This window comes from Myxocyprinus asiaticus, chromosome 45 (assembly GCF_019703515.2).
Source record: "Myxocyprinus asiaticus isolate MX2 ecotype Aquarium Trade chromosome 45, UBuf_Myxa_2, whole genome shotgun sequence".
Lineage (NCBI taxonomy): Eukaryota > Metazoa > Chordata > Actinopteri > Cypriniformes > Catostomidae > Myxocyprinus > Myxocyprinus asiaticus.
This window is the reverse complement of record NC_059388.1, coordinates 11,991,954-12,008,494: the sequence shown is the minus strand read 5'-3', so window position 1 is coordinate 12,008,494 and position 16,541 is coordinate 11,991,954. Positions and strand designations below refer to the sequence as shown.

General features: G+C 36.5%; 1 protein-coding gene across 5 annotated transcripts in view; it reads left to right on the top strand.

Annotated features, from left to right (window-relative positions):
- LOC127435417 (synaptotagmin-1-like) overlaps positions 1 to 16,541 on the top strand; it is a 309,874-nt gene that overhangs the window by 87,674 nt on the left and 205,659 nt on the right. For 3 of the 5 annotated variants that reach the window (XM_051688902.1, XM_051688898.1, XM_051688899.1), the window contains exon 2: positions 10,843 to 10,898. The exons of the other annotated variants lie outside the window; for them this stretch is intronic. The gene's annotated coding sequence lies outside the window, so the exon portion shown is untranslated. The remainder of the gene's footprint in view (positions 1 to 10,842; positions 10,899 to 16,541) is intronic. 5 annotated transcript variants of the gene reach the window in all.

Below are 16,541 nucleotides of genomic sequence, written 5' to 3'. Positions count from 1 at the left end.
TGCTTTTTTACTGTTCTCTAATGAGCAGTAGGTCACCTTGGCACACTGATCGCCCATAAATTGAAAACTTTCTCTCGAACAATAACTGTAATATGTGGTTCCTGTCCAATCTAAGCCTCAATATGGCTGTCATGTGGTTTTCTTGTTTCTCAGTTGATATACTATGTTGGGGTAGTACCAGCAGGGGCTTTCAGCCGATGCAAAATGTCATGGTGTAGTCATTAGCCTTTACTTACTGTAGCTGCCTCCATCATGCAGGATGAGCTTTGAAAGCTGTTGCTTTTGGCCTTTGTCAAGCAAATTTGATGCTGAGTCATGAGAACGGATCACGCGGTGTATCAGCAAGGGCGGTGAATATGAAATGTCAAAGTAAGAATGGATCCCAGAAGGTCTTTGACACAGAAAGTGTGGTATTTTCAAAGCTCTCTAAAGCAAATTAGACACTTCATCACAATGAAATTGTTTCTTTCAGTAGGAAATCATGACTTACACCCAAATTATTACATTTTCTGCCTGCTGAGTCAATACCAAGAGAACTTAGAAGAAGGATAGAAATGCAGAGCACACTTCTGTGACTATGCTTGGGAATCTGATTGCAGATTTAAATGAATAGTTTACCCCAAAATGAAAAGTTCTGTCTTTTTTTTTTTTTTTTTTTTTTTTTTGCGTTTGTTTACCCTCATGTTGCTCCAAACCCATATTACTTTTCCTTCTCTCATGTATCTCAAATAGTGACATTCAAGCTCCATAAAGGACAGACAAGCACCATAAAATCACAGTAAAAGTAGTTGATACACTATTTTCCAAGTCTTATGAAGCTATATGATCACTTTGTGTTCACTCTCACATCAAAAATCAAATAACTGATCAACCCCCATATAAAGCGGCCAAATAAAATATAGCAACACTCAGTTACATCAAACCTTATTGGTTCATGCATTGGTTCTCAGTGGGGATTGATGTGTTTTTTAACGACTTACGGGTGAGTAATTAATTACAGAAGTTTCATTTTTAGATTATCTGTTAAGTTTTAAATATTTAGCTATATATGCAAAATAGGATTTTCCTTTTATCTCTCCTGAATGACATATTTCTAGGTGCAGATAAGTTTTATTGCATTTGATTAATTTCAATGTTAGGCCTCTGGTAATATAATTAATTTGAACTTTCGAGGGGGCGGGGGGGGGGGTGGATTCACTAAGAATAAATTGCGGCCGATAGAAGCACGGGTTAATTGTACGCGCTGTCTGCGCTGGTTTAGCACCCGATTCACTAAAGGAATTATGCAGATCAGGCAACGGTGCACATGCACCCACAATTTTTGTGAATGAAGCACAATCTATAATAAGCCTAATTTACAAAGAATTAGGCATGTTTGCGTGGAAAGGAATGCCAGTGACTTTATTTAAATTCTCAAGATGCAGTGCAATTTCAGTGCTGATTGCACCTTCTTAAACTGGATTGCAGGTGATTAGTGAAAAAGATGCAGGTTTTTGGCTGGTCTCCAACAAATTAAAAAAAGTTTTGGATCATTTTGTGCCAGTGGAAGAAGTGAGACTCAAATCACAAAATATATATATATATATATATATATATAAATCTCTCATCATTTATTCACCCTCATGCTATCCCAGATGTGTATGACTTGCTTTCTACTGCTGAACATAAGCAAAGATTTTTGGAATAATATCTCAGCTCTGTAGGTCAATACAATGCAAGTCAACAGGGTTCAAAACTTTGAAGCTTCAAAAAGTACATAAAGGCAGCATAAACGACTCCAGTGGTTAAATCCATGTCTTCTGAAGCATTTTGATAGATTTGGGTGAGAAACAGATCAATATTTAAGTCCTTTTTTACTATCAGTCACAACTTTCACTTCCACGTTCTTCTTTTGTTTTTGGAGATTCACATTCTTCATGCATAACGCCACCTACTGGGCAGGGAGGGAATTTATTGTAAAAAAGCACTTAAATTTTGATCTGTTTCTCACTCACACCTATCATATCGCTAGGTATATAATTTTCATAATAAATTATTTATTTGAGAATCTAAATGTAGATTTTTAGCAGATAGTGTTGTATTTTATTTAAAATGTAATTGCTTTTCATTTACCCTCTTTAGCCATAGCAAAAAATATCTTTGAAAATATAAACATACTATATTAGGCTATCTATAAAACAGCCAGTAAGATGGATTAATATGATACCTGCAAAAAAATAATCGTTTTTAATTAAAAGCTCAAGATTGCTATGGAAAGGGGTGAATGCCACCCAAACCCCTTCTTTCTTTCATGGAGTCGAGATGAACATACCGTATTTTACTTTAAGTTATAATAATATAAGCAATAAGCAATATAAGCAGTACACAAAATATGTCTTTTATACGTATTTTGTTATTCGTCATCTTATTATTGCATACCAATTCTTTGCATACAGTATTCCAAGTGTTCACTTTTTAATGAATCAATAGTAGCCTTTTTTATGCTTTTTATTTTTGCATTTCTTTTTACTAAAGACAATGTACAAATTGTACATCAAGAAAGAGAAAAAAAAAATGTTATTTTGAATAACCATATCAAATAACCAGTCACAACATATTCTATAAATAACGTGTAATTCATTCATTTACATGTTATATTTTATTTCAAATAAACTGGAAAGAAAGTTAAGGCATCATCTCCTTTTTTTTTTATTTTTTTTTTTATATTAAATGAGATAGGACATCATGCCTCGTATTTTAACTAATTTTATTTAAAATTCAAGAATCTGAAGGAAACAATCTATCTAAATTAATTTATAATATTTTTAAGTAAATCCCATTTATGTTCACATTCCAGACTTTTATTATTAATTTTAAATGTTACTTTCTCCATTTGGTATATTTCCAAAACTCCATCTTTGAAATTATGGGGGTTCTGGTTTAAGCCAATTGTTTTGTAATCTGTTTCAAAGCTGCTATACTGATTACCCTAAATATATTTTGTTCAGTTTGATTTTTTAAGGACAATGGCATTTTACCCAAAATAAGGTTTTCTAGATGTATTTCTATTGTGCAGTTAAATATTAAATTAACTATTAAATATTAGTCTAATCACTTACAATAATTTGTCAATTTAGAGCACTCATATAGAATTTGACAGTAGTGAGCATTTTTTGTTTCTCCACAATTTCTCCAACAATCCCCTTTTATCATGCTGTTGTATTTACTTTGAATAACAGGTGTTATAAAAATCTCATTTGTATCTTCCAAGCATATTCCCTCCAAACACTGGATTGAGTAGTATGGAATGTATTATATGATATTTCTTCCAGTCTTGCTGACTAATTTTTATTTTTATTTCATCCTCCCTCCTACATATACTTTTATTCAGAGTGTCCTATATATCTCTTTCAAGTGCACTCTTTAAAATTCCTAAAATGTTTATTGGATTAGTTGTATTGTATGTATCAATTATATAATTTATTAATGGATGCATTTCCCTTTTTATTTATTTTACTTTAACTTCTGTTAATAAATATCTTACCTGTAAAAAATAAAAAAAATTGTGAATTTGGAAGCTCATACTTTTTTGCTAGGTTTGAAAAGGTCTCCATTCTTTATCAGTGAACAGATATCTTTTCAGACCTCTATCTGCCCAAAACTTAAATGTATTATCTAATCTATTTGGCATGAAATTGGGATCTTTAACAATTTCTTGTAAATTAACAATATCTTTCTTAATTTTACTATTTTTTTTTTTTCTAACCAAATTCTAAAAGTACTATTAATACAAATATTATCTATTGATTTAAATGTGTTGCTTTAACAGGGATATACTAATAGGTTCCCCCATTTGATACATTTCCATCTTCCTCCATTTCACTTTAGATTCTTCATTCATCCAAATCAATATAGGTTAAATTTGGGCAGCTTTATAATAATTTATTAAACTTGGGAATTCTAGTCCTCCAAGCCTTTTTGACAACTTAAGAATTTTGAGGCTAATTATAGGTTTCCTATTATCCCATATATATTTACACAGTAGTTTATTCCATTGTCTAAAAACACTTTTTGATATAATAACTGGTAGATTTTGAAAAAGGAAAATAAACTTAGGGAGAGTATTCATCTTTATAGTCTCTATTAATTTTGTAATCAAAAGCATCCTGTATTTAGTTGTAATAGTATTGAATGATATATAAATTTTTAATTCAAATAAATATAAAAGCTTCTATATTTTAAATAAATTTAATATTTTAAAATTAATAAGCCTGTGTGTTCTTGTTGTGGGCCTATATGAATTCACTCACAATATGCCAGCTGTTGCCAATATGCCAGAGAGGTAAATCCCGCTGAGTATCTCACGAGAAGTGAATCACGTTCTCTCACACGATTGGTTGTGCGCTGCAAACGTCACTCATTCATGTACACGAGCGCATAATCTAATCTTAAAGTCAGGATCGAAGCCTGAGTTGACAGAGAAAACTGATGAGCTGCTTCATGGTACCAATTAAGCCTGATTGGATTGGTTTGAATTTGTCAACCTGAAACCAATCCTGAAACCCTGAGTTCATTCTGCGACCTTCATGGTACAGGCCTCGGGAGAGAGAGAGAGAGAGAGAGAGAGAGAGAGAGAGAGAACAAAGCTGCAACAAATAGTTTACAGGGAAGATAACAAACACAACATCCTCTTCATAAACACCATTTATCAATCAAACACTTAACACGCAGTGCACCAATCACAAGGGAGAGGTACACGTGTACTCAATGACGGAGAATTGAGCTTAATATTAGCAACAGCATTCTCTAATAAGAGGTCGCACACCAAGCACGCTCAATAAGGAATGCGCATAGACACTGACAGACATGATAATGATTAAAAATCATATTAAAGCCATCTTATAGGTCACTTATAATTACGATGCATGCAACCTTTTAAAACTCACATACTGGGTTTCCATCCAAAATGTTTAGCATTTTTGAGTGCATTTCTAAAAATTTGACTTAAGCAAATACGAATCGTTGTGCATTTCCATCCACTACATAATGCACATTATCATGAGGGAGTCGCCTCGTCATGATGGAGCAGCTGAATGACCTCTACCTGCTTTGGGGGTTTTCAGGGTTTTATTTACAAGATTGGAGCAAGTATCTCATTTTATTAAATGCATCCACGAGACACCACAGAATAAGTGTAATATCTGATATAATGTGGACTGAAATAGCTGTGATGCCCACACACCACCAGTCTCCGCATACCTGGGAGCGCCCGCTCTCAAACCTGTTCTGGCAGAATGTGAGGACCCACTTTATCGACCAGCTGTGGGTTAAACACTTCCGAATGACAAGCGCTACGTTGAAAGAATTGTGTCCCAAGGTCGGACCTTTTCGGTGGGCTAGTCACATCAAGCTGTCGCACACTCATAACACATGCACAAATGGTCAAAACTTGTCATTGTTTTGCAAATAAACCGTTTCCATCACATTTATGTGCATTTTAATGCAAAACTCTAGAAAATCCACCTCCTCCTAGCGCATTCAATTTTAAGCGATTTTAGAAAGTTTGTTCTCATATCAAGTGTTTCCATTCAGGATTTCTTATGCGCAATTTAAAAATGTGCATAAAAATAGTTGGATGGAAACCCACCTATAGTAACTGAGATAGATACATTTAAAAATTCACTTGTTACACTGAACCATTTAAAATTAACTAGTGAATTTAAAAATGTGCTTAAAAATTCTTAAAAGAATCTTAAAGGAAATGGTGACCATTTACAAGACATGTACATGCTGATTATAGCACATGATTAAATTCTAACCTAAAATCTTGATGTAGCCTATCATCAGCCTTCATTTTGCCCTAGAATTTTACTGCATTAGTCATTCTAAAGAACAGCATGGCAACATGGCTTAAAGTTTGTGGGTAAAACCATAATGTTAGGGTGTATTGACTAATTGAAACATTTGTCATTTGCCTGTTTGTTTATATATTTTAAAATTAAATTTTTCACATTTTTACTCAGATTTGGTGAATCTTTGGTTGTCTTTAAACAATTGCACGTCCACAAATATTAAAACAGCAAATTATGTTTTATATGTGTACAGGGGACATTTAAGGTATAATACAGTTGCCCCCCTACATGCAGTGGTGGAAAGAGTATTGATTTTTTATTTTTTTATTTAAGTAAGAGTACTGCTACTGAAGAAATAATTCACTTGAGTACAAGTAGAAGTACTGAGAAATATTATGACTCAAGTAAGAGTAAATAAGTAGTTTGCTGAAAAACTAATCAAGTAATTACGTTAAAAGTTACTTTATGAAAATGATATTATATATAGTATATACGCTTCCATTTTTAGAATACAAAGACATTTTTGTTCTTGAACTAAACTTATGCTTCCTTTCACCATGGATGCATTAAATTGATCAAAAATACTGCAAAAATCATTAATTAACAATATTATTACAGTTTGAAGTCATTGTTTTAAGTGATATTTATTCCATTTTTTCTTTACCTGTGATGACAAACATATACCGTGTCACCTATTCCTTACAAAAGCATTCTAAAGTACTAATTTGGTACTCAAGAAAATGTTCTTATTATTAGAATAATTGAAAATTGTTGCGCAACCATGTGGAAATCACAATACAGTGGGGTTTTCCCCCATTTACTGAGGTATTGAGTTTTTACAAGTTGCTTTACACTTGCAAGTAGCATTTTGGTTTTAAAAATAGGTAAAAAGAAACACAATTCTCCTGAAATTCTATTTTCTCCTAAAGTCTATTGTTTTAGAGAGATGAAGGCTATTCCATGCGTTACTGTTTTGAAAAAATAATCTCTAACCAGGATAGAGAGGGAAGTGGACGGCAAGATGCATAACAAAAAGACAAGTAAATCACAGTCTCTAGTTTGAGAAATAGACTCCTCACAGGTCCTAAACTTGCAGATTCTAAATGCCAAAGACCTGCACTGCTGCAAGAAGATTCTTGGACAAACAGAATATTTTAAGAATACAACATTTATTTAAAAAGAATTAGCCATTTGTAACATTCTAAATGTTTCTAAATCGTCTCTAAACTACATAATGTGCATTGTGACTGAAACATTACTATTTCAGGCTTATTCTCATTCACGTACTGTATGTCCAAGTATTTTGGCTATTAAATTAACATACTGTACAAAACTAATATAATGCAATACCATAGAGGAAATTTATCTTCTATGATATTGCAGCAATTATCCAGATATGGAATGAGATTATTAAGAAAACTGTTATCAACTCCTACATGCCAACTGAATAAAATAAGGCTAAAATAAACATTTCACACAGTGTTTAGTGAGAGATATGATTGATTCAGACACTAAAATTGGCGGTTCTGTATATGTATTATTGTATTACAGTTGTAATAATAAAGTATTAATTAACATTATGGTTATTTAACATATTGAGATATTATTATTAAGTAAATTGTAGCATTTGGTTACATTAAGTTTTGTGATTTCTTACTTTATATGACATCCATCCCTTGCGCACTCTAGGCCTCTAGACAGGACAGCTAAGTACAGTACAGCACCGTGTGCAAGAGTGTTACCCGCTAGGACAGTTTATTTTGGACAAGAGGGGTGAGTGGTTACAGAGTTTAACGCAGGAGTACAATACCGAACTGATGCCAATTGATAGAAGCGGACAAGTCTGTGTACGCGATGGTGCGAGGAACTGGACGTCGGGGAAAAAAAATGATGTTCCGTGAAAAGTCAAAAGAAGATCGCAATGTATGTAATTGTAACTATATAAGATATTATTCATAAAACACGGGAACCCGTTGCGTGGGCATTTTTTGCCCCCATATTTCGAATTTCGGGGATATTTTTGTCAATTTCAGTGGCATTTTTGCTCTGAGTCCCTGTTAATTTCTGACACTATTGGCATTGTATCTTTCTAAGGTATTTAAAAAGTTTGTTTTAGACATATAGTTGCAAATAAACAAGATATCCCCACATATATGTCAAACTACACTGTGTTAATGTTTGACACAGTTAAAATATTGCCTACCTTAAAAACAAGTGAAGGGGGGCCTGGGTAGCTTAGCGAGTAAAGACGCTGACTACCACCCCTGGAGTCACGAGTTCGAATCCAGGGTGTGATGAGTGACTTCAGCCAGGTCTCCTAAGCAACCAAATTGGCCCGGTTGCTAGGGAGGGTAGAGTCACATGGGGTAACCTCCTAATGGTCGCCATAATGTGTTTCGCTCTTGGTGGGGTGCGTGGTGAGTTGTGCATGGATGCCGCGAGAATAGCTTGAAGCCTCCACACACGCTATGTCTCCACGGTAACGCGCTCAACAAGCCACGTGATAAGACACGTGGATTGATGTATCAGATGCGGAGGCTACTGAGATTCGTCCTCTGCCACCCGGATTGAGGCAAGTCACTATGCCACCACGAGGACTTAGAGCGCACTGGGATTTGGGCATTCTAAATTGGGGAGAAAAAAAAAAAAAAAAACACAAGTGAAGTTTGATCAGTGGTTAAATGTGTTCTGACGGTTCCCTCGTACCTGAATGAACAACTCTTTTCCAGAATAAAATTAAATATGCAGAAAATCACTATATTACAGTTCTTGTATAGTGACAGTGCAGAAAGACTTGGAGAAGCTAGAGAAGCGAGGACACCGGCAGCAGTTTATGAGAGCTGCTGTGCTCATGATACTCTGTTCTGCGGGCTTTCGTTGTGCCGTGAATTGCGCATTTTAGTTTATAAACAGATTTGGCACTTATAACTTTCTTCTTCCCAAAAATTTAGAAATATTAATTTTTATTTTGTATTTTTTTTTTATTTGTAATTGTGGTGAAAAATTATTGTAGCGAAATTGAATACTTCATTTTTAATCAACTCAAGTAAAAGTAAAAGATCTATTATTTATTTATATTTAAAAAAGTTGAAAAATGTACTCAAGTACTGTAACGAGAATAGTTGTAATTTGTTAATTTCCACCTCTGCCTACAAGCACACCCAGCCCCACCCTGGCCCCCACAGTAAAAATGGTCTAGAACCGCCCCTGATAATCTCATGGTTTAATATGCAAATATCCTGCAAGGACTGAGACCATGCTCTGTAAATTTAGCCATTATTGTAAATTACTATGCAATATAAGGCTCATTCTTCCACATTTAGTTCATACAAGCAATTTTGTGCTGAACTGCAAACAAGCTACTTTTAATACATTTAGAAATAAATGAGAACTACATGTTAACTAAATGTAAAGTCTTTAGATATTAGATACATCAGATTTCATACACCTCTTTGCATATCAGAGACCGATTTAGCATTTACATTTCACACATATTTTATGTGTGAAATATATATACTCCAACCCCCCCCCCCCCCCCCCCCCCAACACCCAATTTCTTTACAAATAAGAAGACCAATATCATTCTTATGTTCATTATTTTCTTGTTTTTAAATCTTATGGAAAATTTCAAGGGAACAACAGTAATGCACAAAGTACATTTAATTTTAACATTCCATTAAAGGTTGATGGCTGTACCCAAGGTCAGTTTCAGGGTCATTGAAGTTAGGTTAGGCTGGTTTTACAAAGGTTTCCTTCTTCTACCTTTTAATACAGCACAAGAGAATACATTTCTAATTAACAGAACATTAATTTACCATTAACTCTCCAGAGCTCAAACCTACTTCTCTTTCATATTTAATTTAAGTTGACTTTCTCAGCACAGGTCTTCATGTGGACATTCAGACATTGTAAATCATTTCTTCAGTGAACAGTCTGTTTTATTTAGAGCTGTGCTAATTAATGAACACCATACTGGCACACTGTACAGCTGTGCCTTCAGGCCACTTTAAAACTGTTATTCAAAACATCTTTAATTGAAAATACAGGATAAAATATATGATCCTCAGCCCCATTGGGATTCATGTTCTGTCTTATGTCAATGAAGAATCATTGTAAGTTAATATAGTTTGAAGTGAGGTATACTAGGTTTGAATTGAGGTGACTGTCAAGAAGTGGCCCATTTTACCTGAATTCACCTGGTCCTTTAAATCTGACTGGCCGGCGGAGCTCCAAGATTGCTGATATTAAGTATCACAGCACAGACTGATCTTGCAGGATATCAGCATCATTTTATTTTTATTTTTTGTCTGCTAAAATTTGTGTGTGCTTTGCAAATTTCCGAACTGTCTCCCAGTGGCTGAAGCTGGAACTACAGTTGAACGCATGCGCAAGACATGAGCAAACATGATCTGAATTAAACATTTGAGTAGTAATTACATTAAACGTTTGAGTAGTAATTACATTAATATAGTCCTAATCAAACACTAACCCTAATGTAACCTAATGTAATGTGACCAAAACTCAGTTCAGTTGAAAAAATTCGGAAATAACATACAAGATTGGCTTTGTTTTGGCACAATTTTCATTAGCGGAGCAAAAATAGATTAAAAAAACAAAACAAAAAACTGTCCATATTGTCCTAAAATTATATTAACTTCTTGTTTATAAAACTGTTGTGTGAAGGCAACATCACACTCTCAATCGTGTTGTTGTACTGAATATTAGGATGACTAAATATTGCCAAATCACACTCTGTTGTATATATAGTAAAACAGCACTCTTGCTTGTTTGATTTTTCTTAAATAAATAGTTGTGCCCTGGCTTACTTTGCAACCTGGGCATGTCCTTGTTTATATGTACTTTAAAGCAGATGTCACCATCCTATGGGTCCATTGCTGGACACCCTCAAATGTTTGTGGCCTGCCCTGAGGCTCAGATGGTAATGTGTCTTTCTCTATAGTCACCCTGGGCCAGTGTTGTGCTAATGTGATCTTTTCTCCTTACCTTCCAGTGAGCACAAAAGAAGAAACGGAGAAGAAAAGGAAGAGACTGTTGTGGATTCTGGAGGTACTTCACTCTTTGTTCACTAGAATCTTATCAGTGTTAGGATAGTGTTGTTTGTATGTTGCAGTACAACACTGAAGATACACAGTGCAATTGTATTGTAGATATATTTCTTTTACGAACAAAAAGAGCAGCAGTTTTTCCAGAAGTCTAAGATAAAGCTATACCTTGAAATGATCCTGCCATATTTCACAACTTATAAATGTTGTGCATCAATCATGGACCAGAATTTGATGGACTAGAACTCTCCACACTGAAAAATATCAAAAAATAGTGGAGTATTTTCCTGACTACAATCTTCTGTGCTTTCTCTGATTTTAGTAGTTTATATTTATCTAATATACACAGATGAGCCAAAACATTATGACCACTCACAGGTGAAGCAGATAACATTGATCATCTCCTAGCAAGGCCACATGTCAAGGTCTGGGTAGATTAGATGGTAAGCGAACAATCAGTTCCCATAGTCAATGTTTTGAATGCAGGAGAAATGGGCAGGAGTAAAGACATGAGCGACAATTGTAAAGGTCAGACAACTGGGTCAGAGCATCTCTGAAATGGCAAGGCTTGTGGGGTGCTCCCGGTCAGCAGTGGTGAGTACCTACTGACAGTGGTCTGAGGAGGGACAAACCACAAACCGGCAACAGGTTGTTGGGCACCGGGCGCCCATGGCTCATCGATGCGTGAGGGCAACGAAGGCTATCCTTTCTGATCCGAAACCGACAGAAGGTCTACTGAAAGTCACAGAAAATTTTAATGATGGTTATGGGAGGAATTTGTCACAACACAGTGCATCGCACCCTGCTGTGTATGGGGCTGCGTAGCCACAGACCAGTCAGAGTGCCCATGATGACCCCTGTCCACCGTCGAAAACGGCAACAATGGGCACTCGAGGGTTGGGACTGGACCTTGGAGCAGTGGAAGAATGCCGCCTGGTCCGATGAGTCCCGTTTTCTGTGCGCCATTTACCTGGGAAAGTGATGGCACCAGGATGAACTGTGGGAAGGCGATAAGACGGTGGAGGGTGTGTGATGCTCTGGCCAATGTTTTGCTGTGGAACACTGGGTCCGGCCATTCATGTGGACGTCAATTTGACACATGCCACCTACCTAAACATCGTTGCAGACCAGGAACACCCCTTCATGGCAATGGTATTCCCTGATGGCAGTGGCCTCTTCAGCAGGATAAAGGACTCTGTCACACTGCACACATTGTTCGGGAATGGTTTGAGGATCATGATGAAGTGTTCAAAGGTGTTGCCCTGGCCTCCAAATTACCCAGAACTCAATCTGATTGTACATTTGCAGGATGTGCTGGACCATCAAATCCACGGTGGCTTCACCTCACAACCTACAGGAGTTGAAGGATCTGCTGCTAATGTTTTGGTGTCAGATACCACAGGACACCTTCAGGGGTCTTGTAGAGTCTATGTCTCGGTGAGCAGGCACTGTTTTGGCGGCACGTGGAGGACCAACAGTATATTAGGCAGGTGGTCATAATGTTTATAGTATATGGTATATAAAGTGTATAGTATATAGTGTAATTTATTAGAATTTAATTGCAACTTTATACTGAGACACAGGGAACAGGGCCAGGAAATTGCTGTGATGTTTCAGCATTGTGCTGCAATATTAAAATGATTAGCTATATATGTCTACAATTACAGCAATCACTTTTTTACTTATTTACAGATTAACTGCAAAAGTGTGATGCTGGTTGCATTTTTTTATTATTAGTTTCTGGAATATTTTTGTTGTCATATGTTGAAAATTGTTGATTTATTTAGTTAGTTATTAACACTAAAAAATAATTTTTGCTGCTTGTTCAATTTACTTAATTAAAATGAACTAAAACAGCACAATCCTACACAATTTTGTTACATATTGATTTTATTGCATTCCATTTAAATGTATAAAATCGAAGTTTACTTAATCCTTTTCAGTTGGGACTACATGAATACATTTGTGGTGTTAATGTAGCATTGGTGAAACTGGTGAGGGGATTTCCATTTCCCAGCATACTTTGCAGGGGACCGGCTAGGGAGAACAAATGTTGAAATTAAGTGTTTTTTTATGCACTTTTTTGTTAATGTTTAATGTTCTGTTATACTGTTTTTTATTTTTTATTATTATTTTAAATTTTTATAAAGAGTATCTGTTATACTGGAGTTTTGGAGGTAACCATTGTGTTGAAGAAGGGCGCTTGTGCTTAGTTTGAGGATGGACTTTTATTTTCAAGTCATACTTGATTTGAGTGCTGCTTAACTCTATGGTCATGTACACACTGCCCTAAATTTGGTTGTCAGTGCACCTTTTAGGGCTTCAGTCTGTTCTGTACATACACAGTTCTATAATTTACGGGAGTGACAACTGCATTCTACAACCAAATTAACTCCTGAAATCTTCAGGAAGTGACAACCACATTTTCAGAATTTCCAAGTAGTGTGTACTGAACCAAACTGAACAACTAGTTGTTAATGACGTGATTAATGCTGCGTGTGAGATGTGTCCGTCTTTTCCTGATGTAATTCACACAAACAGAGGTACAGTATGTGTCTTTATTCATTCATATATTCAAGTCGGTCTCTCATCTGTTATTCCTCTCATCAGTCCTGTGGTCTCGGGGTAACCCGTACATTACAGTCTAGAGAAAGCGTGCGCATTGTTTAATAACAGCTGCAACGCGTGTGAACAAAACACTGCAATTCTGTTGATGCAGCTAACTAAACATTGCCGGATGATAATACATCTCTGGTGGGTAATCTCTTTGCTCAAAAATAAGAAACACGAAACGGGTTAAGCTGGTGGCATTCATGTTTCTTTTTCACAGGCGCGAGATGCTGAAGCATTGCTAAGGTTATCACTTCGTAAGTGATCAATCATCGCAATTGTGGGAGTCAGTCTTGTATTTCCGTACACACACGGAATGAAAATCTAGGGAATTCACTCCCGCATTTAAATGCGGTTGTCACTCCTGAAACTTTGTAGTGTGTACGTGGCCAATAAGCATTTGCTATTAAATTAACAGTGCAAGTTTTACTGTCCTAACACTTGTTCACTTGACATATACTAGTGATTAATAAAATAAATTAAGTTGGATCAACAAAAGAAAGTTAATTAAATATTCCATAGTAAATCAAGTCTGACTTAATCAGAATAAAAGACATAACATTTGGTGTAAAAACTTTATCTAATTCAATTAAGTAAGGGTAATGACTTCATTTTTTGAGTGTAGTCAGTTAGTTAGTTAGTTAGAAAGTTAGTTAGTTAATAAAATTATGTTTGTTGCTTGTGACCGTTGTTGAGTTTTGTATGCTGTGCATCAATGGTATTTAGTTGTAAGGTATATAAAAGCTTAATTTCAATAGAAAAAAGCCGTGGACAGCTCTGGGGACCATATCAAGCCATACTGCCTTTGAGTTTCAGTGGACTTTACAATTAATTGTTCGACTTTACAATTGGACGTGTCAGGGATGTCTGGAGAAACTAGTAATTAATGTTTGCACTGCTACTTTCCTGAGCTGTGTTTGTCTCTCTCATGATGAATGCAGCTCCCGGACCCTGTCCCAGCTGTCATCTATGATTGATGCACTGTGCCTGTCTTCGTCAGGGGCTTCTTGTGCTTGGTACAGCCGTTCAGCCTCATCCTATTAACTACAGTATTAATCACCACCAGTGCTGCTAATTGCTTTATAATCCCACCCCTGAGCCGAACAATGTGTTGAGAGAAGTCACCTCTGTATTCCGCCACTTTCCATGCCAGCTTCATATAAATCCTCTGCCATGCTTATTTTTTTGTTTTTTTCAATAGTAGTGTATTAGCCCCGATTCCCTTCCTACCTTAATCCTCTACAATTTCCTTGAGATAATCTAAGCAGTCACTCGCCATAAAAACTGCAATTCTGCTTCCATACTGATGTAAGAGACAAAGGGCCGGGCCGGATTTGTAATAAAGGTCAAGAGGAGGATAGGAGGCAAGAGGAGGTCAGCCTCCAGTACTAGAACTAAGCAATTTTTTCCCATTCGTAGGAGTGAAATGGAAATAATTTTTGTTTTCGGGTTACTCTGTACAACTGATTAGTCTAGGCCAGGGGTTGTTCACCTTTTTCTTGGAAACTTGGGTATCAGATATGCCCTGAGCGTGTGTGATTTATTCCATCTGTCGCGACTCTCAGCTGTGATTGGCTGTAATGCTGAAGCTGTCTATTTAACTCTATGTTTCAGCTGTAGTGTAGTAGTAATTTGAGTGATCATGGAGTGAGAGACAAGCTGATGACGTCAGTGAAACACACTTACTGACTGACAGCGCAGACTTCACCACAACTCAACTCATCAATTAGCTTATAACACATAAAATACTTTCTTTTGTCGCCACCTGCTGGCTCAAATCTTTAATGTCACAGGGATGAGTAGGGGCCTGGGTAGCTCAGTGGTTAAATACGCTGGCTACCACCCATGGAGTTTGCTAGTTCGCTAGTTCGAATCCCAGGGCGTGCTGGGTGACTCCAGCCAGGTCTCCTAAGCAACCAAATTGGCCCGGTTGCTAGGGAGGGTAGAGTCACATGGGGTAACCTCCTCGTGGTCGCTATAATGTGGTTTGTTCTCAGTGGGGCGCATGGTGAATTGAGCGTGGTTGCCGCGGTGGATGACGTGAAGCCTCCACACGCGCTATGTCTCCGTGGCAGCGCGCTCAACAAGCCACGTGATAAGATTCGTCCTCCGCCACCCGGACTGAGGCGAATCACTATGCGACCCTGAGGACTTAGAGCGCATCGGGAATTGGGCATTCCAAATTGGGAGAAAAAGAAAAAAAATGTCACAGGGATGAATGAAAGTTCACACATCTAGCTACTTTACTTTCAAAGAGACACAAGGGAAAAATAACTGAGCAAAGCAATTTCTGCCTTACAAATATTATATCTACTGAAAAAGACTCCACAACCAAGCTCTTGAAGGTGTTGCATATGTTTATATATGTATATTATAAATTACATTCAGTATATCATATATTATGCTTTACTAATGTTTAATAAGTGTTAATTAAAATTTTTAAGGAGTGTTAACTGGTACTTAATACATTTAAAATTAATTCATAGTCCATGGACCCTCAGTTGAAATCCTTGGTTTAGGACTCTAGGTCATCCATCCATTTAACATCAACTGAGGGGTGATTTGATATTCAAGTTCAATCCCAGATGTGGCTTTGGGTAACTCTACCACCATGAGAGAAGACAGTGCATGGAGCATGGAAATTAAGCATTATAGGGAATAAACTCAAGCTTGAGCAATTGGTTCAACCAGACGAACCTGCGGTCATGCATTGATATATATTTTTTTATTTATTGTCTCCTTTGCTATAGATGGAAGGTATCTAGTTCGGTGCTCTTTGTCAACCAGTTAGATTGACAAGCCACTTAAGGCAGCCCTCGCTAATCAGAACTCCCATGTGGAGAGCAAAGCCCCAGGAAACTCATCTAAAGATGTTGGACACATTGTAATGCAAAGCACATCAACATTAATAGAGAACAATCAAGAGAAATTTGAGAAAATCAATCCATCTGTGCGAATAATCAACACGCCACAAGAGTAGCAGCTTCCTCAAATGTCTTTCTTCTCTAGACAGCCATCTGAATTTGGATCAAAATAA